This window comes from Gorilla gorilla, chromosome Y, assembly GCF_029281585.2.
Source record: "Gorilla gorilla gorilla isolate KB3781 chromosome Y, NHGRI_mGorGor1-v2.1_pri, whole genome shotgun sequence".
In the NCBI taxonomy this organism is placed as follows: Eukaryota; Metazoa; Chordata; class Mammalia; order Primates; family Hominidae; genus Gorilla; species Gorilla gorilla.
The window spans coordinates 38,496,018-38,523,318 of NC_073248.2; positions in this window are offsets into that span (position 1 = coordinate 38,496,018).

The window sequence follows — 27,301 nt, forward strand, 5'->3', positions numbered from 1 at the left end:
GACTGGAATGGAATGGAATGGAATGGAATGGAATGGAATGGAATGGAATGATCAACCCGAGTAAAATGGAATGGAATGGAATGATCAACCCGAGTGGAATGGAATGGAATGGAATGGAATGGAATGGAATGGAATAGAATGGAATCAACCCGAGTAGAACGGAGTGGAATGGAATGGAATGGAATGGAATGGAATGGAATGGAATGGAATGGAATGGAATGGAATGGAATGGAATGAACCCGAGAAGAATGGAATGGAATGGAATGGAATGGAATGGAATGGAACGGAATGGAATGGAATGGAATCAACCCGAGTAGAATGGAATGGATTGGAATGGAATGGAATGGAATGGAATGGAATGGAATGGAATGGAACGGAATGGAATCAACCCGAGAAGAACGGAATGGAATGGAATGGAATAGAATGGAATGGAATGGAATGGAATGGAATCGAATGGGATGGAATGGAAAGAACCCGAGTAGAACGGAATGGAATGGAATGAAATGGAATGGAGTGGAATGGAATGGAATGGAATGGAATGGAATGGAATCAACCCGAGTAGAACGGAATGGAATGGAATGGAATGGAATGGAAAGGAATGGAATGGAATGGAATGATCAACACGAGTAGAACGGGATGGAATGGAATGGAATGGAATGGAACGGAATGGAATGGAATGGAATAGAATGGAATGGAATAGAATGGAATGGAATAGAATTGAATCAACCCGAGTAGAACTGAATGGAATGGAATGGAATGGAATGGAATGGAATGGAATGGAATGGAATGGAATAGAATGGAATGGAATGAACCCGAGAAGAACGGAATGGAATGGAATGGAATGGAATGGAATGGAATGGAAAGGAATGGAATCATCCCGCGTAGAATGGAATGGATTGGAATGGAATGGATTGGAATGGAATGGAATGGAATGGAATGGAATGGAATGGAATCAACCCGAGTAGAACGGAATGGAATGGAATGGAATAGAATGGAATGGAATGGAATGGAATGGAATGGAATGGAATGGAATGGAATGGAAAGAACCCGAGTAAAACGGAATGCAATGGAATGGAATGGAGTGGAATGGAATGGAATGGAATGGAATGGAATGGAATGGAATGGAATGGAATGGAATCGAATGGAATCGAATGGAATGGAATGGAATGGAATGCAATGGAATGGAATGGAATCGAATGGAGCGGAATGGAATGGAATAGAATGGAATGGAATGGTATGGAATGGAATGGAATGGAATGGAATGGAATGGAATGAACCCGACTAGTATAGAACGGAATGGAATGGAATGGAATGGAATGGAATGGAATGGAATGGAATGGAATGGAATGGAATGGAATGGAATTCAATGGAATGGAATGGAATGGAATGGAATGGAATGGAATGGAATGGAATCGAATGGAATGGAATGGAATGGAATGGAATGGAATGGAACGGAATGGAATGGAATCGAATGGAATCGAATGGAATGGAATGGAAAAGAACGGAACGTAACGGAACGGAACGGAACGGAACGGACTGGAATGGAATGAATCCGAGTAGAACGGAATGGAATGGATAGGAATGGAATGGAATGGAATGGAATGGAATGGAATGGAATGGAATGGAATGGAATGGAATGGATTGGAATGGAATGGAATGGATTGGAATGGAATGGAATGGAATCGAATGGAATCGAATGGAATGGAATGGAACAGAATGGAATCAATCTGAGTAGAATGGAATGGAATGGAATGGAACGGAATGGAACAGAACGGAACGGAATGGAATGGAACGGAACAGAACGGAATGGAATGGAATGAACCCGAGTAGAACGGAATGGAATGGAATGGAATGGAATGGAATGGAATGGAATGGAATGGAATGGATTGGAATGGAATGGAATGGTATCGAATGGAATCGTATGGAATCGAATGGAAGAGAATGGAGTCAACCCCAGTAGAACGGAACGGAACTGAACAGAACGGAACGGAATGGAATGGAATGGAATGGAATGGAATGGAATGATCAACCCGAGTAAAATGGAATGGAATGGAATGATCAACCCGAGTGGAATGGAATGGAATGGAATGGAATGGAATGGAATAGAATGGAATCACCCGAGTAGAACGGAGTGGAATGGAATGGAATGGAATGGAATGGAATGGAAAGGAATGGAATGGAATGGAATAGAATGAAATCAACCCGAGTAGAACGGAATGGAATGGAATGGAATGGAATGGAGTGGAATGGAATGGAATGGAATGGAATGGAATCAACCCGAGTAGAATGGAATGGATTGGAATGGAATGGAATGGAATGGAATGGAATGGAATGGAATCGAATGGAATCGAATGGAATGGAATGGAACAGAATGGAATCAATCTGAGTAGAACGGAATGGAATGTAATGGAACGGAATGGAACAGAACGGAACGGAATGGAATGGAACGGATCGGAACGTAATGGAATGGAATGAACCCGAGTAGAACGGAATGGAATGGAATGGAATGGAATGGAAGGGAAGGGAATGGAATGGAATGGTATCGAATGGAATCGTATGGAATCGAATGGAAGAGAATGGAGTCAACCCCAGTAGAACGGAACGGAACTGAACAGAACGGAACGGAATGGAATGGAATGGAATGGAATGATCAACCCGAGTAAAATGGAATGGAATGGAATGATCAACCCGAGTGGAATGGAATGGAATGGAATGGAATGGAATGAAATGGAATAGAATGGAATCAACCCGAGTAGAACGGAGTGGAATGGAATGGAATGGAATGGAATGAAATGAACCAGAGTAGAATGGAATGGAATGGAATGGAATGGAATGGAATGGAATGGAATGGAATGGAAAGGAATGGAATCAACCGAGTAGAATGGAATGAATTGGAATGGAATGGAATGGAATGGAATGGAATGGAATGGAATGGAATGGAACGGAATGGAATCAACCCGAGAAGAACGGAATGGAAAGGAATGGAATAGAATGGAATGGAATGGAATGGAATGGAATCGAATGGAATTTGATGGAAAGAACCCGAGTGGAACGGAATGGAATGGAATGAAATGGAATGGAATGGAATGGAATGGAATGGAATGGAATGGAATGGAATGGAATGGAATGGAATGGAATCAACCCGAGTAGAACGGAATGGAATGGAATGGAATGGAATGGAAAGGAATGGAATGGAATGGAATGATCAACCCGAGTAGAACGGGATGGAATGGAATGGAATGGAATGGAATGGAATGGAATGGAATGGAAAGGAATGGAATCATCCCGAGTTGAATGGAATGGATTGGAATGGACTGGATTGGAATGGAATGGAATGGAATGGAATGGAATGGAATGGAATGGAATGGAATGGAATGGAATGGAATCAACCCGAGTACAACGGAATGGAATGGAATGGAATGGAATGGAATGGAATGGAATGGAATGGAATGGAATGGAATGGAATGGAATAGAATGGAATCAACCAGAGTAGAACGGAATGGAATGGAATGGAATGGAATGGAGTGGAATGGAATGGAATGGAATAGAATGGAATGGTATGGAATCAACCTGAGTAGAATGGAATGGATTGGAATGGAATGCAATGGAATGGAATGGATTGGAATGGAATGGAATGGAATGGAATCGAGTGGAATCGAATGGAATGGAGTTGAACAGAATGGAATCAATCCGAATAGAACGGAATGGAATGGAATGGAATGGAATGGAACGGAATGGAATGGAATGGAATGAACCCGAGTAGAACGGAATGGAATGGAATGGAATGGAATGGAATGGAATGGAATGGAATGGAATGGAATGGAATCAACCCGAGTAGAACGGAATGGAATGGAATGGAATGGAATGGAATGCAATGGAATGGAATGGAATGGAATGGAATGGAATGGAATGATCAACCCGAGTAGAACGGGATGGAATGGAATGGAATGGAATGGATTGGAATGGAATGGAATGAAATGGAATGGAATGGAATGGAATGGAATGGAATGGAAAGGAATGGAATGGAAAGGAATGGAATGGAATGGAATACAATGGAATCAACCCGAGTAGAACGGAATGGAATGGAATGGAATGGAATGGAGAGGAATGGAATGGAATGGAATGGAATGGAATCAACCCGAGTAGAATGGAATGGATTGGAATGGAATGGAATGGAATGGAATGGAATGGAATGGAATCCAATGGAATCGAATGGAATGGAATGGAACAGAATGGAATCAATCTGAGTAGAACGGAATGGAATGGAATGGAACGGAATGGAACAGAACGGAACGGAATGGAATGGAACGGATCGGAACGTAATGGAATGGAATGAACCCGAGTAGAACGGAATGGAATGGAATGGAATGGAATGGAATGGAATGGAATGGAATGGAATGGAATGGAATGGTATCGAATGGAATCGTATGGAATCGAATGGAAGAGAATGGAGTCAACCCCAGTAGAACGGAACGGAACTGAACAGAACGGAACGGAATGGAATGGAATGGAATGGAATGGAATGATCAACCCGAGTAAAATGGAATGGAATGGAATGATCAACCCGAGTGGAATGGAATGGAATGGAATGGAATGGAATGAAATGGAATAGAATGGAATCAACCCGAGTAGAACGGAGTGGAATGGAATGGAATGGAATGGAATGGAATGAACCAGAGAAGAATGGAATGGAATGGAATGGAATGGAATGGAATGGAATGGAATGGAATGGAATGGAATGGAATGGAATCAACCCGAGTAGAATGGAATGAATTGGAATGGAATGGAATGGAATGGAATGGAATGGAATGGAATGGAACGGAATGGAATCAACCCGAGAAGAACGGAATGGAAAGGAATGGAATAGAATGGAATGGAATGGAATGGAATGGAATCGAATGGAATTTAATGGAAAGAACCCGAGTGGAATGGAATGGAATGGAATGAAATGGAATGGAATGGAATGGAATGGAATGGAATGGAATGGAATGGAATGGAATGGAATGGAATCAACCCGAGTAGTACGGAATGGAATGGAATGGAATGGAATGGAAAGGAATGGAATGGAATGGAATGATCAACCCGAGTAGAACGGGATGGAATGGAATGGAATGGAATGGAATGGAATGGAATGGAATGGAATGGAAAGGAATGGAATCATCCCGAGTTGAATGGAATGGATTGGAATGGAATGGATTGGAATGGAATGGAATGGAATGGAATGGAATGGAATGGAATGGAATCAACCCGAGTAGAACGGAATGGAATGGAATGGAATGGAATGGAATGGAATGGAATAGAATGGAATCAACCAGAGTAGAACGGAATGGAATGGAATGGAATGGAATGGAATGGAGTGGAATGGAATGGAATGGAATGGAATGGAATGGTATGGAATCAACCTGAGTAGAATGGAATGGATTGGAATGGAATGCAATGGAATGGAATGGAATGGAATGGAATGGAATCGAGTGGAATCGAATGGAATGGAGTGGAACAGAATGGAATCAATCCGAATAGAACGGAATGGAATGGAATGGAATGGAATGGAACGGAATGGAATGGAATGGAATGAACCCGAGTAGAACGGAATGGAATGGAATGGAATGGAATGGAATGCAATGGAATGGAATGGAATGGAATTGAATGGTATCGAATGGAATCAAATGGAATCGAATGGAATAGAATGGAGTCAACCCCAATAGAACGGAACGGAACTGAACAAAACGGAACGGAACGGAATGGAATGGAATGGAATGGAATGGAATGATCAACCCGAGTAGAATGGAATGGAATGGAGTGATCAACCCGAGTGGAATGGAATGGAATGGAATCAACCCGAGTAGAACGGAATGGAATGGAATGGAATAGAATGGAATGCAATGGAATGGAATGGAATCGAATGGAATGGAATGGAATGGAAAGAACCCGAGTAGAACGGAATGGAATGGAATGAAATGGAATGGAATGGAATGGAATGGAATGGAATGGAATGGAATGGAATGGAATGGAATGGAATGGAATGGAAAGGAATGGAATGGAATGGAATAGAATGGAATCAACCCGAGTAGAACGGAATGGAATGGAATGGAATGGAATGGAGTGGAATGGAATGGAATGGAATGGAATGGAATCAACCCGAGTAGAATGGAATGGATTGGATTGGAATGGAATGGAATGGAATGGAATGGAATGGAATGGAATCGAATGGAATCGAATGGAATAGAATGGAACAGAATGGAATCAATCTGAGTAGAACGGAATGGAATGGAAAGGAACGGAATGGAACAGAATGGAACGGAATGGAATGGAACGGAACGGAACGGAATGGAATGGAATGAACCCGAGTAGAACGGAATGGAATGGAACAGAACGCAATGGAATGGAATGGAATGGAATGGTATCGAATGGAATCGAATGGAATCGAATGGAAGAGAATGGAGTCAAACCCAGTAGAACGGAACGGAACTGAACAGAACGGAACGGAATGGAATGGAATGGAATGAATGGAATGGAATGGAATGATCAACCCGAGTAAAATGGAATGGAATTGAATGATCAACCCGAGTGGAATGGAATGGAATGGAATGGAATGGAATGGAATGGAATAGAATGGAATCAACCCGAGTAGAACGGAGTGGAATGGAATGGAATGGAATGGAATGGAATGGAATGGAATGGAATGGAATGGAATGGAATGGAATCGAATGGAATGAACACGAGAAGAATGGAATGGAATGGAATGGAATGGAATGGAATGGAACGGAATGGAATGGAATGGAATCAACCCGAGTAGAATGGAATGGATTGGAATGGAATGGAATGGAATGGAATGGAATGGAATGGAATGGAATGGAATGGAATGGAATGGAATGGAACGGAATGGAATCAACCCGTGAAGAACGGAATGGAATGGAATGGAATAGAATGGAATGGAATGGAATGGAATGGTATCGAATGGGATGGAATGGAAAGAACCCGAGTAGAACGGAATGGAATGGAATGAAATGGAATGGAGTGGAATGGAATGGAATGGAATGGAATGGAATGGAATGGAATGGAATCAACCCGAGTAGAACGGAATCGAATGGAATGGAATGGAATGGAAAGGAATGGAATGGAATGGAATGATCAACCCGAGTAGAACGGGATGGAATGGAATGGAAGGGAATGGAATGGAATGGAATAGAATGGAATGGAATAGAATGGAATGGAATAGAATTGAATCAACCCGAGTAGAACTGAATGGAATGGAATGGAATGGAATGGAATGGAATGGAATGGAATGGAATGGAATGGAATGGAATGGAATGGAATGGAATGAACCCGAGAAGAACGGAATGGAATGGAATGGAATGGAATGGAATGGAATGGAATGGAAAGGAATGGAATCATCCCGCGTAGAATGGAATGGATTGGAATGGAATGGATTGGAATGGAATGGAATGGAATGGAATGGAATGGAATGGAATGGAATCAACCCGAGTAGAACGGAATGGAATGGAATGGAATAGAATGGAATGGAATGGAATGGAATGGAATGGAATGGAATGGAATGGAATGGAATGGAATGGAATGGAATGGAATGGAATGGAATGGAATGGAATCGAATGGAATGGAATGGAATGGAATGGAATGGAATGGAAAGGAACGGAATGGAATGTAATCGAATGGAATCGAATGGAATGCAATGGAAAAGAACGGAACGTAACGGAACGGAACGGAACGGAACTGACTGGAATGGAATGAATCCGAGTAGAACGGAATGGAATGGATAGGAATGGAATGGAATGGAATGGAATGGAATGGAATGGAATGGAATGGAATGGATTGGAATCGAATGGAATCGAATGGAATCCAATGGAATAGAATGTAATCAACCCGAATAGAACAGAACGGAACGGAACGGAACGGAACGGAATGGAACGGAACGGAACAGAACGGAATGGAATGGAATGGAATGGAATGAAATGATCAACCCGAGTAGAATGGAATGGAATGGAATGGAGTTGAATGGAATGGAATGGAATGGAATGGAATGGAATGGAATGGAATGGAATGGAAAAGAATGGAATCAACCCGAGTAGAACGGAATGGAATGGAATGGAATGGAATGGAACGGAACGGAACGGAACGGAACGGAATGGAACGGAAAGAACACGAGTAGAACGGAATGGAATGGAATGGAATGGAATGGAATGGAATGGAATGGAATGGAATGGAATGGAATGGAATAGAATGGAATCAACCTGAGTAGAACGGAATGGAATGGAATGGAACGGAATGGAATGGAATGGAATGGAATGGAATGGAATGGAATGGAATGGAATGGAATGGAATCGAATGGAATAGATTGGAACAGAATGGAATCAATCTGAGTAGAACGGAATGGAATGGAAAGGAACGGAATGGAACAGAATGGAACGGAATGGAATGGAACGGAACGGAACGGAATGGAATGGAATGAACCCGAGTAGAACGGAATGGAATGGAACAGAACGGAATGGAATGGAATGGAATGGAATGGAATGGTATTGAATGGAATCGAACGGAATCGAATGGAAGAGAATGGAGTCAAACCCAGTAGAACGGAACGGAACTGAACAGAACGGAACGGACTGGAATGGAATGGAATGGAATGGAATGGAATGGAATGGAATGGAATGATCAACCCGAGTAAAATGGAATGGAATGGAATGATCAACCCGAGTGGAATGGAATGGAATGGAATGGAATGGAATGGAATGGAATAGAATGGAATCAACCCGAGTAGAACGGAGTGGAATGGAATGGAATGGAATGGAATGGAATGGAATGGAATGGAATGGAATGGAATGGAATGGAATGAACCCGAGAAGAATGGAATGGAATGGAATGGAATGGAATGGAATGGAACGGAATGGAATGGAATGGAATCAACCCGAGTAGAATGGAATGGATTGGAATGGAATGGAATGGAATGGAATGGAATGGAATGGAATGGAACGGAATGGAATCAACCCGAGAAGAACGGAATGGAATGGAATGGAATAGAATGGAATGGAATGGAATGGAATGGAATCGAATGGGATGGAATGGAAAGAACCCGAGTAGAACGGAATGGAATGGAATGAAATGGAATGGAGTGGAATGGAATGGAATGGAATGGAATGGAATGGAATGGAATCAACCCGAGTAGAACGGAATGGAATGGAATGGAATGGAATGGAAAGGAATGGAATGGAATGGAATGATCAACCCGAGTAGAACGGGATGGAATGGAATGGAATGGAATGGAACGGAATGGAATGGAATGGAATAGAATGGAATGGAATAGAATGGAATGGAATAGAATTGAATCAACCCGAGTAGAACTGAATGGAATGGAATGGAATGGAATGGAATGGAATGGAATGGAATGGAATGGAATAGAATGGAATGGAATGAACCCGAGAAGAACGGAATGGAATGGAATGGAATGGAATGGAATGGAATGGAAAGGAATGGAATCATCCCGCGTAGAATGGAATGGATTGGAATGGAATGGATTGGAATGGAATGGAATGGAATGGAATGGAATGGAATGGAATCAACCCGAGTAGAACGGAATGGAATGGAATGGAATAGAATGGAATGGAATGGAATGGAATGGAATGGAATGGAATGGAATGGAATGGAAAGAACCCGAGTAAAACGGAATGCAATGGAATGGAATGGAGTGGAATGGAATGGAATGGAATGGAATGGAATGGAATGGAATGGAATGGAATGGAATCGAATGGAATCGAATGGAATGGAATGGAATGGAATGCAATGGAATGGAATGGAATCGAATGGAGCGGAATGGAATGGAATAGAATGGAATGGAATGGTATGGAATGGAATGGAATGGAATGGAATGGAATGGAATGAACCCGACTAGTATAGAACGGAATGGAATGGAATGGAATGGAATGGAATGGAATGGAATGGAATGGAATGGAATGGAATGGAATGGAATGGAATTCAATGGAATGGAATGGAATGGAATGGAATGGAATGGAATGGAATGGAATCGAATGGAATGGAATGGAATGGAATGGAATGGAATGGAACGGAATGGAATGGAATCGAATGGAATCGAATGGAATGGAATGGAAAAGAACGGAACGTAACGGAACGGAACGGAACGGAACGGACTGGAATGGAATGAATCCGAGTAGAACGGAATGGAATGGATAGGAATGGAATGGAATGGAATGGAATGGAATGGAATGGAATGGAATGGAATGGAATGGAATGGATTGGAATGGAATGGAATGGATTGGAATGGAATGGAATGGAATCGAATGGAATCGAATGGAATGGAATGGAACAGAATGGAATCAATCTGAGTAGAATGGAATGGAATGGAATGGAACGGAATGGAACAGAACGGAACGGAATGGAATGGAACGGAACAGAACGGAATGGAATGGAATGAACCCGAGTAGAACGGAATGGAATGGAATGGAATGGAATGGAATGGAATGGAATGGAATGGAATGGAATGGAATGGATTGGAATGGAATGGAATGGTATCGAATGGAATCGTATGGAATCGAATGGAAGAGAATGGAGTCAACCCCAGTAGAACGGAACGGAACTGAACAGAACGGAACGGAATGGAATGGAATGGAATGGAATGGAATGGAATGATCAACCCGAGTAAAATGGAATGGAATGGAATGATCAACCCGAGTGGAATGGAATGGAATGGAATGGAATGGAATGGAATAGAATGGAATCACCCGAGTAGAACGGAGTGGAATGGAATGGAATGGAATGGAATGGAATGGAAAGGAATGGAATGGAATGGAATAGAATGAAATCAACCCGAGTAGAACGGAATGGAATGGAATGGAATGGAATGGAGTGGAATGGAATGGAATGGAATGGAATGGAATCAACCCGAGTAGAATGGAATGGATTGGAATGGAATGGAATGGAATGGAATGGAATGGAATGGAATCGAATGGAATCGAATGGAATGGAATGGAACAGAATGGAATCAATCTGAGTAGAACGGAATGGAATGTAATGGAACGGAATGGAACAGAACGGACCGGAATGGAATGGAACGGATCGGAACGTAATGGAATGGAATGAACCCGAGTAGAACGGAATGGAATGGAATGGAATGGAATGGAAGGGAAGGGAATGGAATGGAATGGTATCGAATGGAATCGTATGGAATCGAATGGAAGAGAATGGAGTCAACCCCAGTAGAACGGAACGGAACTGAACAGAACGGAACGGAATGGAATGGAATGGAATGGAATGATCAACCCGAGTAAAATGGAATGGAATGGAATGATCAACCCGAGTGGAATGGAATGGAATGGAATGGAATGGAATGAAATGGAATAGAATGGAATCAACCCGAGTAGAACGGAGTGGAATGGAATGGAATGGAATGGAATGAAATGAACCAGAGAAGAATGGAATGGAATGGAATGGAATGGAATGGAATGGAATGGAAAGGAATGGAATCAACCGAGTAGAATGGAATGAATTGGAATGGAATGGAATGGAATGGAATGGAATGGAATGGAATGGAATGGAACGGAATGGAATCAACCCGAGAAGAACGGAATGGAAAGGAATGGAATAGAATGGAATGGAATGGAATGGAATGGAATCGAATGGAATTTGATGGAAAGAACCCGAGTGGAACGGAATGGAATGGAATGAAATGGAATGGAATGGAATGGAATGGAATGGAATGGAATGGAATGGAATGGAATGGAATGGAATGGAATCAACCCGAGTAGAACGGAATGGAATGGAATGGAATGGAATGGAAAGGAATGGAATGGAATGGAATGATCAACCCGAGTAGAACGGGATGGAATGGAATGGAATGGAATGGAATGGAATGGAATGGAATGGAAAGGAATGGAATCATCCCGAGTTGAATGGAATGGATTGGAATGGACTGGATTGGAATGGAATGGAATGGAATGGAATGGAATGGAATGGAATGGAATGGAATGGAATCAACCCGAGTACAACGGAATGGAATGGAATGGAATGGAATGGAATGGAATGGAATGGAATGGAATCGAATGGAATGAACACGAGAAGAATGGAATGGAATGGAATGGAATGGAATGGAATGGAACGGAATGGAATGGAATGGAATCAACCCGAGTAGAATGGAATGGATTGGAATGGAATGGAATGGAATGGAATGGAATGGAATGGAATGGAATGGAATGGAATGGAATGGAATGGAACGGAATGGAATCAACCCGTGAAGAACGGAATGGAATGGAATGGAATAGAATGGAATGGAATGGAATGGAATGGTATCGAATGGGATGGAATGGAAAGAACCCGAGTAGAACGGAATGGAATGGAATGAAATGGAATGGAGTGGAATGGAATGGAATGGAATGGAATGGAATGGAATGGAATGGAATCAACCCGAGTAGAACGGAATCGAATGGAATGGAATGGAATGGAAAGGAATGGAATGGAATGGAATGATCAACCCGAGTAGAACGGGATGGAATGGAATGGAAGGGAATGGAATGGAATGGAATAGAATGGAATGGAATAGAATGGAATGGAATAGAATTGAATCAACCCGAGTAGAACTGAATGGAATGGAATGGAATGGAATGGAATGGAATGGAATGGAATGGAATGGAATGGAATGGAATGGAATGGAATGAACCCGAGAAGAACGGAATGGAATGGAATGGAATGGAATGGAATGGAATGGAATGGAAAGGAATGGAATCATCCCGCGTAGAATGGAATGGATTGGAATGGAATGGATTGGAATGGAATGGAATGGAATGGAATGGAATGGAATGGAATGGAATCAACCCGAGTAGAACGGAATGGAATGGAATGGAATAGAATGGAATGGAATGGAATGGAATGGAATGGAATGGAATGGAATGGAATGGAATGGAATGGAATGGAATGGAATGGAATGGAATGGAATGGAATCGAATGGAATGGAATGGAATGGAATGGAATGGAATGGAAAGGAACGGAATGGAATGTAATCGAATGGAATCGAATGGAATGCAATGGAAAAGAACGGAACGTAACGGAACGGAACGGAACGGAACTGACTGGAATGGAATGAATCCGAGTAGAACGGAATGGAATGGATAGGAATGGAATGGAATGGAATGGAATGGAATGGAATGGAATGGAATGGATTGGAATCGAATGGAATCGAATGGAATCCAATGGAATAGAATGTAATCAACCCGAATAGAACAGAACGGAACGGAACGGAACGGAACGGAATGGAACGGAACGGAACAGAACGGAATGGAATGGAATGGAATGGAATGAAATGATCAACCCGAGTAGAATGGAATGGAATGGAATGGAGTTGAATGGAATGGAATGGAATGGAATGGAATGGAATGGAATGGAATGGAATGGAAAAGAATGGAATCAACCCGAGTAGAACGGAATGGAATGGAATGGAATGGAATGGAACGGAACGGAACGGAACGGAACGGAATGGAACGGAAAGAACACGAGTAGAACGGAATGGAATGGAATGGAATGGAATGGAATGGAATGGAATGGAATGGAATGGAATGGAATGGAATAGAATGGAATCAACCTGAGTAGAACGGAATGGAATGGAATGGAACGGAATGGAATGGAATGGAATGGAATGGAATGGAATGGAATGGAATGGAATGGAATGGAATGGAATCGAATGGAATAGATTGGAACAGAATGGAATCAATCTGAGTAGAACGGAATGGAATGGAAAGGAACGGAATGGAACAGAATGGAACGGAATGGAATGGAACGGAACGGAACGGAATGGAATGGAATGAACCCGAGTAGAACGGAATGGAATGGAACAGAACGGAATGGAATGGAATGGAATGGAATGGAATGGTATTGAATGGAATCGAACGGAATCGAATGGAAGAGAATGGAGTCAAACCCAGTAGAACGGAACGGAACTGAACAGAACGGAACGGACTGGAATGGAATGGAATGGAATGGAATGGAATGGAATGGAATGGAATGATCAACCCGAGTAAAATGGAATGGAATGGAATGATCAACCCGAGTGGAATGGAATGGAATGGAATGGAATGGAATGGAATGGAATAGAATGGAATCAACCCGAGTAGAACGGAGTGGAATGGAATGGAATGGAATGGAATGGAATGGAATGGAATGGAATGGAATGGAATGGAATGGAATGAACCCGAGAAGAATGGAATGGAATGGAATGGAATGGAATGGAATGGAACGGAATGGAATGGAATGGAATCAACCCGAGTAGAATGGAATGGATTGGAATGGAATGGAATGGAATGGAATGGAATGGAATGGAATGGAACGGAATGGAATCAACCCGAGAAGAACGGAATGGAATGGAATGGAATAGAATGGAATGGAATGGAATGGAATGGAATCGAATGGGATGGAATGGAAAGAACCCGAGTAGAACGGAATGGAATGGAATGAAATGGAATGGAGTGGAATGGAATGGAATGGAATGGAATGGAATGGAATGGAATCAACCCGAGTAGAACGGAATGGAATGGAATGGAATGGAATGGAAAGGAATGGAATGGAATGGAATGATCAACCCGAGTAGAACGGGATGGAATGGAATGGAATGGAATGGAACGGAATGGAATGGAATGGAATAGAATGGAATGGAATAGAATGGAATGGAATAGAATTGAATCAACCCGAGTAGAACTGAATGGAATGGAATGGAATGGAATGGAATGGAATGGAATGGAATGGAATGGAATAGAATGGAATGGAATGAACCCGAGAAGAACGGAATGGAATGGAATGGAATGGAATGGAATGGAATGGAAAGGAATGGAATCATCCCGCGTAGAATGGAATGGATTGGAATGGAATGGATTGGAATGGAATGGAATGGAATGGAATGGAATGGAATGGAATCAACCCGAGTAGAACGGAATGGAATGGAATGGAATAGAATGGAATGGAATGGAATGGAATGGAATGGAATGGAATGGAATGGAATGGAAAGAACCCGAGTAAAACGGAATGCAATGGAATGGAATGGAGTGGAATGGAATGGAATGGAATGGAATGGAATGGAATGGAATGGAATGGAATGGAATCGAATGGAATCGAATGGAATGGAATGGAATGGAATGCAATGGAATGGAATGGAATCGAATGGAGCGGAATGGAATGGAATAGAATGGAATGGAATGGTATGGAATGGAATGGAATGGAATGGAATGGAATGGAATGAACCCGACTAGTATAGAACGGAATGGAATGGAATGGAATGGAATGGAATGGAATGGAATGGAATGGAATGGAATGGAATGGAATGGAATGGAATTCAATGGAATGGAATGGAATGGAATGGAATGGAATGGAATGGAATGGAATCGAATGGAATGGAATGGAATGGAATGGAATGGAATGGAACGGAATGGAATGGAATCGAATGGAATCGAATGGAATGGAATGGAAAAGAACGGAACGTAACGGAACGGAACGGAACGGAACGGACTGGAATGGAATGAATCCGAGTAGAACGGAATGGAATGGATAGGAATGGAATGGAATGGAATGGAATGGAATGGAATGGAATGGAATGGAATGGAATGGAATGGATTGGAATGGAATGGAATGGATTGGAATGGAATGGAATGGAATCGAATGGAATCGAATGGAATGGAATGGAACAGAATGGAATCAATCTGAGTAGAATGGAATGGAATGGAATGGAACGGAATGGAACAGAACGGAACGGAATGGAATGGAACGGAACAGAACGGAATGGAATGGAATGAACCCGAGTAGAACGGAATGGAATGGAATGGAATGGAATGGAATGGAATGGAATGGAATGGAATGGAATGGATTGGAATGGAATGGAATGGTATCGAATGGAATCGTATGGAATCGAATGGAAGAGAATGGAGTCAACCCCAGTAGAACGGAACGGAACTGAACAGAACGGAACGGAATGGAATGGAATGGAATGGAATGGAATGGAATGATCAACCCGAGTAAAATGGAATGGAATGGAATGATCAACCCGAGTGGAATGGAATGGAATGGAATGGAATGGAATGGAATAGAATGGAATCACCCGAGTAGAACGGAGTGGAATGGAATGGAATGGAATGGAATGGAATGGAAAGGAATGGAATGGAATGGAATAGAATGAAATCAACCCGAGTAGAACGGAATGGAATGGAATGGAATGGAATGGAGTGGAATGGAATGGAATGGAATGGAATGGAATCAACCCGAGTAGAATGGAATGGATTGGAATGGAATGGAATGGAATGGAATGGAATGGAATGGAATCGAATGGAATCGAATGGAATGGAATGGAACAGAATGGAATCAATCTGAGTAGAACGGAATGGAATGTAATGGAACGGAATGGAACAGAACGGACCGGAATGGAATGGAACGGATCGGAACGTAATGGAATGGAATGAACCCGAGTAGAACGGAATGGAATGGAATGGAATGGAATGGAAGGGAAGGGAATGGAATGGAATGGTATCGAATGGAATCGTATGGAATCGAATGGAAGAGAATGGAGTCAACCCCAGTAGAACGGAACGGAACTGAACAGAACGGAACGGAATGGAATGGAATGGAATGGAATGATCAACCCGAGTAAAATGGAATGGAATGGAATGATCAACCCGAGTGGAATGGAATGGAATGGAATGGAATGGAATGAAATGGAATAGAATGGAATCAACCCGAGTAGAACGGAGTGGAATGGAATGGAATGGAATGGAATGAAATGAACCAGAGAAGAATGGAATGGAATGGAATGGAATGGAATGGAATGGAATGGAAAGGAATGGAATCAACCGAGTAGAATGGAATGAATTGGAATGGAATGGAATGGAATGGAATGGAATGGAATGGAATGGAATGGAACGGAATGGAATCAACCCGAGAAGAACGGAATGGAAAGGAATGGAATAGAATGGAATGGAATGGAATGGAATGGAATCGAATGGAATTTGATGGAAAGAACCCGAGTGGAACGGAATGGAATGGAATGAAATGGAATGGAATGGAATGGAATGGAATGGAATGGAATGGAATGGAATGGAATGGAATGGAATGGAATGGAATCAACCCGAGTAGAACGGAATGGAATGGAATGGAATGGAATGGAAAGGAATGGAATGGAATGGAATGATCAACCCGAGTAGAACGGGATGGAATGGAATGGAATGGAATGGAATGGAATGGAATGGAATGGAAAGGAATGGAATCATCCCGAGTTGAATGGAATGGATTGGAATGGACTGGATTGGAATGGAATGGAATGGAATGGAATGGAATGGAATGGAATGGAATGGAATGGAATCAACCCGAGTACAACGGAATGGAATGGAATGGAATGGAATGGAATGGAATGGAATGGAATGGAATGGAATGGAATGGAATGGAATAGAATGGAATCAACCAGAGTAGAACGGAATGGAATGGAATGGAATGGAATGGAGTGGAATGGAATGGAATGGAATAGAATGGAATGGTATGGAATCAACCTGAGTAGAATGGAATGGATTGGAATGGAATGCAATGGAATGGAATGGATTGGAATGGAATGGAATGGAATGGAATCGAGTGGAATCGAATGGAATGGAGTTGAACAGAATGGAATCAATCCGAATAGAACGGAATGGAATGGAATGGAATGGAATGGAATGGAACGGAATGGAATGGAATGGAATGAACCCGAGTAGAACGGAATGGAATGGAATGGAATGGAATGGAATGGAATGGAATGGAATGGAATGGAATGGAATCAACCCGAGTAGAACGGAATGGAATGGAATGGAATGGAATGGAATGCAATGGAATGGAATGGAATGGAATGGAATGGAATGGAATGATCAACCCGAGTAGAACGGGATGGAATGGAATGGAATGGAATGGATTGGAATGGAATGGAATGAAATGGAATGGAATGGAATGGAATGGAATGGAATGGAAAGGAATGGAATGGAAAGGAATGGAATGGAATGGAATACAATGGAATCAACCCGAGTAGAACGGAATGGAATGGAATGGAATGGAATGGAGAGGAATGGAATGGAATGGAATGGAATGGAATCAACCCGAGTAGAATGGAATGGATTGGAATGGAATGGAATGGAATGGAATGGAATGGAATGGAATCCAATGGAATCGAATGGAATGGAATGGAACAGAATGGAATCAATCTGAGTAGAACGGAATGGAATGGAATGGAAAGGAATGGAACAGAACGGAACGGAATGGAATGGAACGGATCGGAACGTAATGGAATGGAATGAACCCGAGTAGAACGGAATGGAATGGAATGGAATGGAATGGAATGGAATGGAATGGAATGGAATGGAATGGAATGGTATCGAATGGAATCGTATGGAATCGAATGGAAGAGAATGGAGTCAACCCCAGTAGAACGGAACGGAACTGAACAGAACGGAACGGAATGGAATGGAATGGAATGGAATGGAATGATCAACCCGAGTAAAATGGAATGGAATGGAATGATCAACCCGAGTGGAATGGAATGGAATGGAATGGAATGGAATGAAATGGAATAGAATGGAATCAACCCGAGTAGAACGGAGTGGAATGGAATGGAATGGAATGGAATGGAATGAACCAGAGAAGAATGGAATGGAATGGAATGGAATGGAATGGAATGGAATGGAATGGAATGGAATGGAATGGAATGGAATCAACCCGAGTAGAATGGAATGAATTGGAATGGAATGGAATGGAATGGAATGGAATGGAATGGAATGGAACGGAATGGAATCAACCCGAGAAGAACGGAATGGAAAGGAATGGAATAGAATGGAATGGAATGGAATGGAATGGAATCGAATGGAATTTAATGGAAAGAACCCGAGTGGAATGGAATGGAATGGAATGAAATGGAATGGAATGGAATGGAATGGAATGGAATGGAATGGAATGGAATGGAATGGAATGGAATGGAATGGAATCAACCCGAGTAGTACGGAATGGAATGGAATGGAATGGAATGGAAAGGAATGGAATGGAATGGAATGATCAACCCGAGTAGAACGGGATGGAATGGAATGGAATGGAATGGAATGGAATGGAATGGAATGGAATGGAAAGGAATGGAATCATCCCGAGTTGAATGGAATGGATTGGAATGGAATGGATTGGAATGGAATGGAATGGAATGGAATGGAATGGAATGGAATGGAATCAACCCGAGTAGAACGGAATGGAATGGAATGGAATGGAATGGAATGGAATGGAATAGAATGGAATCAACCAGAGTAGAACGGAATGGAATGGAATGGAATGGAATGGAATGGAGTGGAATGGAATGGAATGGAATGGAATGGAATGGTATGGAATCAACCTGAGTAGAATGGAATGGATTGGAATGGAATGCAATGGAATGGAATGGAATGGAATGGAATGGAATCGAGTGGAATCGAATGGAATGGAGTGGAACAGAATGGAATCAATCCGAATAGAACGGAATGGAATGGAATGGAATGGAATGGAACGGAATGGAATGGAATGGAATGAACCCGAGTAGAACGGAATGGAATGGAATGGAATGGAATGGAATGCAATGGAATGGAATGGAATGGAATTGAATGGTATCGAATGGAATCAAATGGAATCGAATGGAATAGAATGGAGTCAACCCCAATAGAACGGAACGGAACTGAACAAAACGGAACGGAACGGAATGGAATGGAATGGAATGGAATGGAATGATCAACCCGAGTAGAATGGAATGGAATGGAGTGATCAACCCGAGTGGAATGGAATGGAATGGAATCAACCCGAGTAGAACGGAATGGAATGGAATGGAATAGAATGGAATGCAATGGAATGGAATGGAATCGAATGGAATGGAATGGAATGGAAAGAACCCGAGTAGAACGGAATGGAATGGAATGAAATGGAATGGAATGGAATGGAATGGAATGGAATGGAATGGAATGGAATAGAATGGAATGGAATGGAAACAACCCGAGTAGAACGGAATGGAATGGAATGGAATGGAATGGAATGGAATGGAATGGAATGGAATGGAATGGAATGGAATGGAATGGAATGGAATGGAATGGAATGATCAACCCGAGTAGAACGGGATGGAATGGAATGGAATGGAATGGAATGGAATGGAATGGAATGGAATAGAATGGAATCAACCCGAGTAGAACGGAATGGAATGGAATGGAATGGAATGGAATGGAATGGAATGGAATGGAGTGGAATGGAATGGAATGGAATGGAATGGAAAGGAGTGGAATCAACCCGAGTAGAATGGAATGGATTGGAATGGAATGGAAAGGAATGGAATGGAATGGAATGGAATGGAATGGAATGGAATCAACCCGAGTTGAACGGAATGGAATGGAATGGAATAGAATGGAATGGAATGGAATGGAATGGAATGGAATGGAATGGAAAGGAATGGAATGGAAAGGAATGGAATGGAATGGAATAGAATGGAATCAACCCGAGTAGAACGGAATGGAATGGAATGGAATGGAATGGAGTGGAATGGAATGGAATGGAATGGAATGGAATCAACCCGAGTAGAATGGAATGGATTGGAATGGAATGGAATGGATTGGAATGGAATGGAATGGAATCGAATGGAATCGAATGGAATGGAATGGAACAGAATGGAATCAATCTGAGTAGAATGGAATGGAATGGAATGGAACGGAATGGAACAGAACGGAACGGAATGGAATGGAACGGAACAGAATGGAATGGAATGGAATGAACCCGAGTAGAACGGAATGGAATGGAATGGAATGGAATGGAATGGAATGGAATGGAATGGAATGGAATGGATTGGAATGGAATGGAATGGTATCGAATGGAATCGTATGGAATCGAATGGAAGAGAATGGAGTCAACCCCAGTAGAACGGAACGGAACTGAACAGAACGGAACGGAATGGAATGGAATGGAATGGAATGGAATGGAATGATCAACCCGAGTAAAATGGAATGGAATGGAATGATCAACCCGAGTGGAATGGAATGGAATGGAATGGAATGGAATGGAATGGAATAGAATGGAATCACCCGAGTAGAACGGAGTGGAATGGAATGGAATGGAATGGAATGGAATGGAAAGGAATGGAATGGAATGGAATAGAATGAAATCAACCCGAGTAGAACGGAATGGAATGGAATGGAATGGAATGGAGTGGAATGGAATGGAATGGAATGGAATGGAATCAACCCGAGTAGAATGGAATGGATTGGAATGGAATGGAATGGAATGGAATGGAATGGAATGGAATCGAATGGAATCGAATGGAATGGAATGGAACAGAATGGAATCAATCTGAGTAGAACGGAATGGAATGTAATGGAACGGAATGGAACAGAACGGAACGGAATGGAATGGAACGGATCGGAACGTAATGGAATGGAATGAACCCGAGTAGAACGGAATGGAATGGAATGGAATGGAATGGAAGGGAATGGAATGGAATGGAATGGTATCGAATGGAATCGTATGGAATCGAATGGAAGAGAATGGAGTCAACCCCAGTAGAACGGAACGGAACTGAACAGAACGGAACGGAATGGAATGGAATGGAATGGAGTGATCAACCCGAGTAAAATGGAATGGAATGGAATGATCAACCCGAGTGGAATGGAATGGAATGGAATGGAATGGAATGAAATGGAATAGAATGGAATCAACCCGAGTAGAACGGAGTGGAATGGAATGGAATGGAATGGAATGAAATGAACCAGAGAAGAATGGAATGGAATGGAATGGAATGGAATGGAATGGAATGGAATGGAATGGAATGGAATGGAATGGAATGGAATGGAAAGGAATGGAATCAACCCGAGTAGAATGGAATGAATTGGAATGGAATGGAATGGAATGGAATGGAATGGAATGGAATGGAATGGAACGGAATGGAATCAACCCGAGAAGAACGGAATGGAAAGGAATGGAATAGAATGGAATGGAATGGAATGGAATGGAATCGAATGGAATTTGATGGAAAGAACCCGAGTGGAACGGAATGGAATGGAATGAAATGGAATGGAATGGAATGGAATGGAATGGAATGGAATGGAATGGAATGGAATGGAATCAACCCGAGTAGAACGGAATGGAATGGAATGGAATGGAATGGAAAGGAATGGAATGGAATGGAATGATCAACCCGAGTAGAACGGGATGGAATGGAATGGAATGGAATGGAATGGAATGGAATGGAAAGGAATGGAATCATCCCGAGTTCAATGGAATGGATTGGAATGGACTGGATTGGAATGGAATGGAATGGAATGGAATGGAATGGAATGGAATGGAATGGAATGGAATCAACCCGAGTACAACGGAATGGAATGGAATGGAATGGAATGGAATGGAATGGAATGGAATGGAATGGAATGGAATAGAATGGAATCAACCAGAGTAGAACGGAATGGAATGGAATGGAATGGAATGGAGTGGAATGGAATGGAATGGAATAGAATGGAATGGTATGGAATCAACCTGAGTAGAATGGAATGGATTGGAATGGAATGCAATGGAATGGAATGGAATGGAATGGAATGGAATGGAATGGAATCGAGTGGAATCGAATGGAATGGAGTTGAACAGAATGGAATCAATCCGAATAGAACGGAATGGAATGGAATGGAATGGAATGGAACGGAATGGAATGGAATGGAATGAACCCGAGTAGAACGGAATGGAATGGAATCTAATGGAATGGAATGGAATGGAATGGAATGGAATGGAATGGAATGGAATGGAATTGAATGGTATCGAATGGAATCAAATGGAATCGAATGGAATAGAATGGAGTCAACCCCAATAGAACGGAACGGAACTGAACAAAACGGAACGGAACGGAATGGAATGGAATGGAATGGAATGGAATGATCAACCCGAGTAGAATGGAATGGAATGGAGTGATCAAACCGAGAGGAATGGAATGGAATGGAATCAACCCGAGTAGAACGGAATGGAATGGAATGGAATAGAATGGAATGCAATGGAATGGAATGGAATCGAATGGAATGGAATGGAAAGAACCCGAGTAGAACGGAATGGAATGGAATGAAATGGAATGGAAAGGAATGGAATGGAATGGAATGGAATGGAATGGAATGGAATGGAATGGAATGGAATGGAATGGAATGGAAACAACCCGAGTAGAACGGAATGGAATGGAATGGAATGGAATGGAATGGAATGGAATGGAATGATCAACCCGAGTAGAACGGGATGGAATGGAATGGAATGGAATGGAATGGAATGGAATGGAATGGAATGGAATAGAATGGAATCAACCCGAGTAGAACGGAATGGAATGGAATGGAATGGAATGGAATGGAATGGAATGGAATGGAATGGAATGGAATGGAATGGAATGGAATGGAATGGAATGGAATGGAATGGTATCGAATGGAATCGTATGGAATCGAATGGAAGAGAATGGAGTCAACCCCAGTAGAACTGAACGGAACTGAACAGAACGGAACGGAATGGAATGGAATGGAATGGAATGGAATGGAATGGAATGGAATGGAATGGAATGGAATGGAATGATCAACCCGAGTAAAATGGAATGGAATGGAATGATCAACCCGAGTGGAATGGAATGGAATGGAATGGAATGGAATGGAATGGAATGGAATAGAATGGAATCACCCGAGTAGAACGGAGTGGAATGGAATGGAATGGAATGTAATGGAATGGAATGAACCCGAGAAGAATGGAATGGAATGGAATGGAATGGAATGGAATGGAATGGAATGGAATGGAATGGAATCAACCCGAGTAGAATGGAATGGATTGGAATGGAATGGAATGGAATGGAATGGAATGGAATGGAATGGAATGGAATGGAATGGAAAGGAATGGAATCAACCCGAGTAGAATGGAATGGATTGGAATGGAATGGAATGGAATGGAATGGAATGGAATGGAATGGAATGGAATGGAATGGAACGGAAGGGAATGGAATCAACCCGAGAAGAACGGAATGGAATGGAATGGAATAGAATGGAATGGAATGGAATGGAATGGAATCGAATGGAAAGGAATGGAAAGAACCCGAGTAGAACGAAATGGAATGGAATGGAATGGAATGGAATGGAATGGAACGGAATGGAATGGAATGGAATCAACCCGAGTAGAACGGAATGGAATGGAATGGAATGGAATGGAAAGGATTGGAATGGAATGGAATGATCAACCCTAGTAGAACGGGATGGAATGGAATGGAATGGAATGGAATGGAATGGAATGGAATGGAAAGGAATGGAATGGAAAGGAATGGAATGGAATGGAATAGAATGGAATCAACCCGAGTAGAACGGAATGGAATGGAATGGAATGGAATGGAGTGGAATGGAATGGAATGGAATGGAATGGAATCAACCCGAGTAGAATGGAATGGATTGGAATGGAATGGAATGGATTGGAATGGAATGGAATGGAATCGAATGGAATCGAATGGAATGGAATGGAACAGAATGGAATCAATCTGAGTAGAATGGAATGGAATGGAATGGAACGGAATGGAACAGAACGGAACGGAATGGAATGGAACGGAACAGAATGGAATGGAATGGAATGAACCCGAGTAGAACGGAATGGAATGGAATGGAATGGAATGGAATGGAATGGAATGGAATGGAATGGATTGGAATGGAATGGAATGGTATCGAATGGAATCGTATGGAATCGAATGGAAGAGAATGGAGTCAACCCCAGTAGAACGGAACGGAACTGAACAGAACGGAACGGAATGGAATGGAATGGAATGGAATGGAATGGAATGATCAACCCGAGTAAAATGGAATGGAATGGAATGATCAACCCGAGTGGAATGGAATGGAATGGAATGGAATGGAATGGAATGGAATAGAATGGAATCACCCGAGTAGAACGGAGTGGAATGGAATGGAATGGAATGGAATGGAATGGAAAGGAATGGAATGGAATGGAATAGAATGAAATCAACCCGAGTAGAACGGAATGGAATGGAATGGAATGGAATGGAGTGGAATGGAATGGAATGGAATGGAATGGAATCAACCCGAGTAGAATGGAATGGATTGGAATGGAATGGAATGGAATGGAATGGAATGGAATGGAATCGAATGGAATCGAATGGAATGGAATGGAACAGAATGGAATCAATCTGAGTAGAACGGAATGGAATGTAATGGAACGGAATGGAACAGAACGGAACGGAATGGAATGGAACGGATCGGAACGTAATGGAATGGAATGAACCCGAGTAGAACGGAATGGAATGGAATGGAATGGAATGGAAGGGAATGGAATGGAATGGAATGGTATCGAATGGAATCGTATGGAATCGAATGGAAGAGAATGGAGTCAACCCCAGTAGAACGGAACGGAACTGAACAGAACGGAACGGAATGGAATGGAATGGAATGGAGTGATCAACCCGAGTAAAATGGAATGGAATGGAATGATCAACCCGAGTGGAATGGAATGGAATGGAATGGAATGGAATGAAATGGAATAGAATGGAATCAACCCGAGTAGAACGGAGTGGAATGGAATGGAATGGAATGGAATGAAATGAACCAGAGAAGAATGGAATGGAATGGAATGGAATGGAATGGAATGGAATGGAATGGAATGGAATGGAATGGAATGGAAAGGAATGGAATCAACCCGAGTAGAATGGAATGAATTGGAATGGAATGGAATGGAATGGAATGGAATGGAATGGAATGGAATGGAATGGAATGGAACGGAATGGAATCAACCCGAGAAGAACGGAATGGAAAGGAATGGAATAGAATGGAATGGAATGGAATGGAATGGAATCGAATGGAATTTGATGGAAAGAACCCGAGTGGAACGGAATGGAATGGAATGAAATGGAATGGAATGGAATGGAATGGAATGGAATGGAATGGAATGGAATGGAATGGAATGGAATCAACCCGAGTAGAACGGAATGGAATGGAATGGAATGGAATGGAAAGGAATGGAATGGAATGGAATGATCAACCCGAGTAGAACGGGATGGAATGGAATGGAATGGAATGGAATGGAATGGAATGGAAAGGAATGGAATCATCCCGAGTTCAATGGAATGGATTGGAATGGACTGGATTGGAATGGAATGGAATGGAATGGAATGGAATGGAATGGAATGGAATGGAATGGAATCAACCCGAGTACAACGGAATGGAATGGAATGGAATGGAATGGAATGGAATGGAATGGAATGGAATGGAATGGAATAGAATGGAATCAACCAGAGTAGAACGGAATGGAATGGAATGGAATGGAATGGAGTGGAATGGAATGGAATGGAATAGAATGGAATGGTATGGAATCAACCTGAGTAGAATGGAATGGATTGGAATGGAATGCAATGGAATGGAATGGAATGGAATGGAATGGAATGGAATGGAATCGAGTGGAATCGAATGGAATGGAGTTGAACAGAATGGAATCAATCCGAATAGAACGGAATGGAATGGAATTGAATGGAATGGAACGGAATGGAATGGAATGGAATGAACCCGAGTAGAACGGAATGGAATGGAATCTAATGGAATGGAATGGAATGGAATGGAATGGAATGGAATGGAATGGAATGGAATTGAATGGTATCGAATGGAATCAAATGGAATCGAATGGAATAGAATGGAGTCAACCCCAATAGAACGGAACGGAACTGAACAAAACGGAACGGAACGGAATGGAATGGAATGGAATGGAATGGAATGATCAACCCGAGTAGAATGGAATGGAATGGAGTGATCAAACCGAGAGGAATGGAATGGAATGGAATCAACCCGAGTAGAACGGAATGGAATGGAATGGAATAGAATGGAATGCAATGGAATGGAATGGAATCGAATGGAATGGAATGGAAAGAACCCGAGTAGAACGGAATGGAATGGAATGAAATGGAATGGAAAGGAATGGAATGGAATGGAATGGAATGGAATGGAATGGAATGGAATGGAATGGAATGGAATGGTAACAACCCGAGTAGAACGGAATGGAATGGAATGGAATGGAATGGAATGGAATGGAATGGAATGATCAACCCGAGTAGAACGGGATGGAATGGAATGGAATGGAATGGAATGGAATGGAATGGAATGGAATGGAATAGAATGGAATCAACCCGAGTAGAACGGAATGGAATGGAATGGAATGGAATGGAATGGAATGGAATGGAATGGAATGGAATGGAATGGAATGGAATGGAATGGTATCGAATGGAATCGTATGGAATCGAATGGAAGAGAATGGAGTC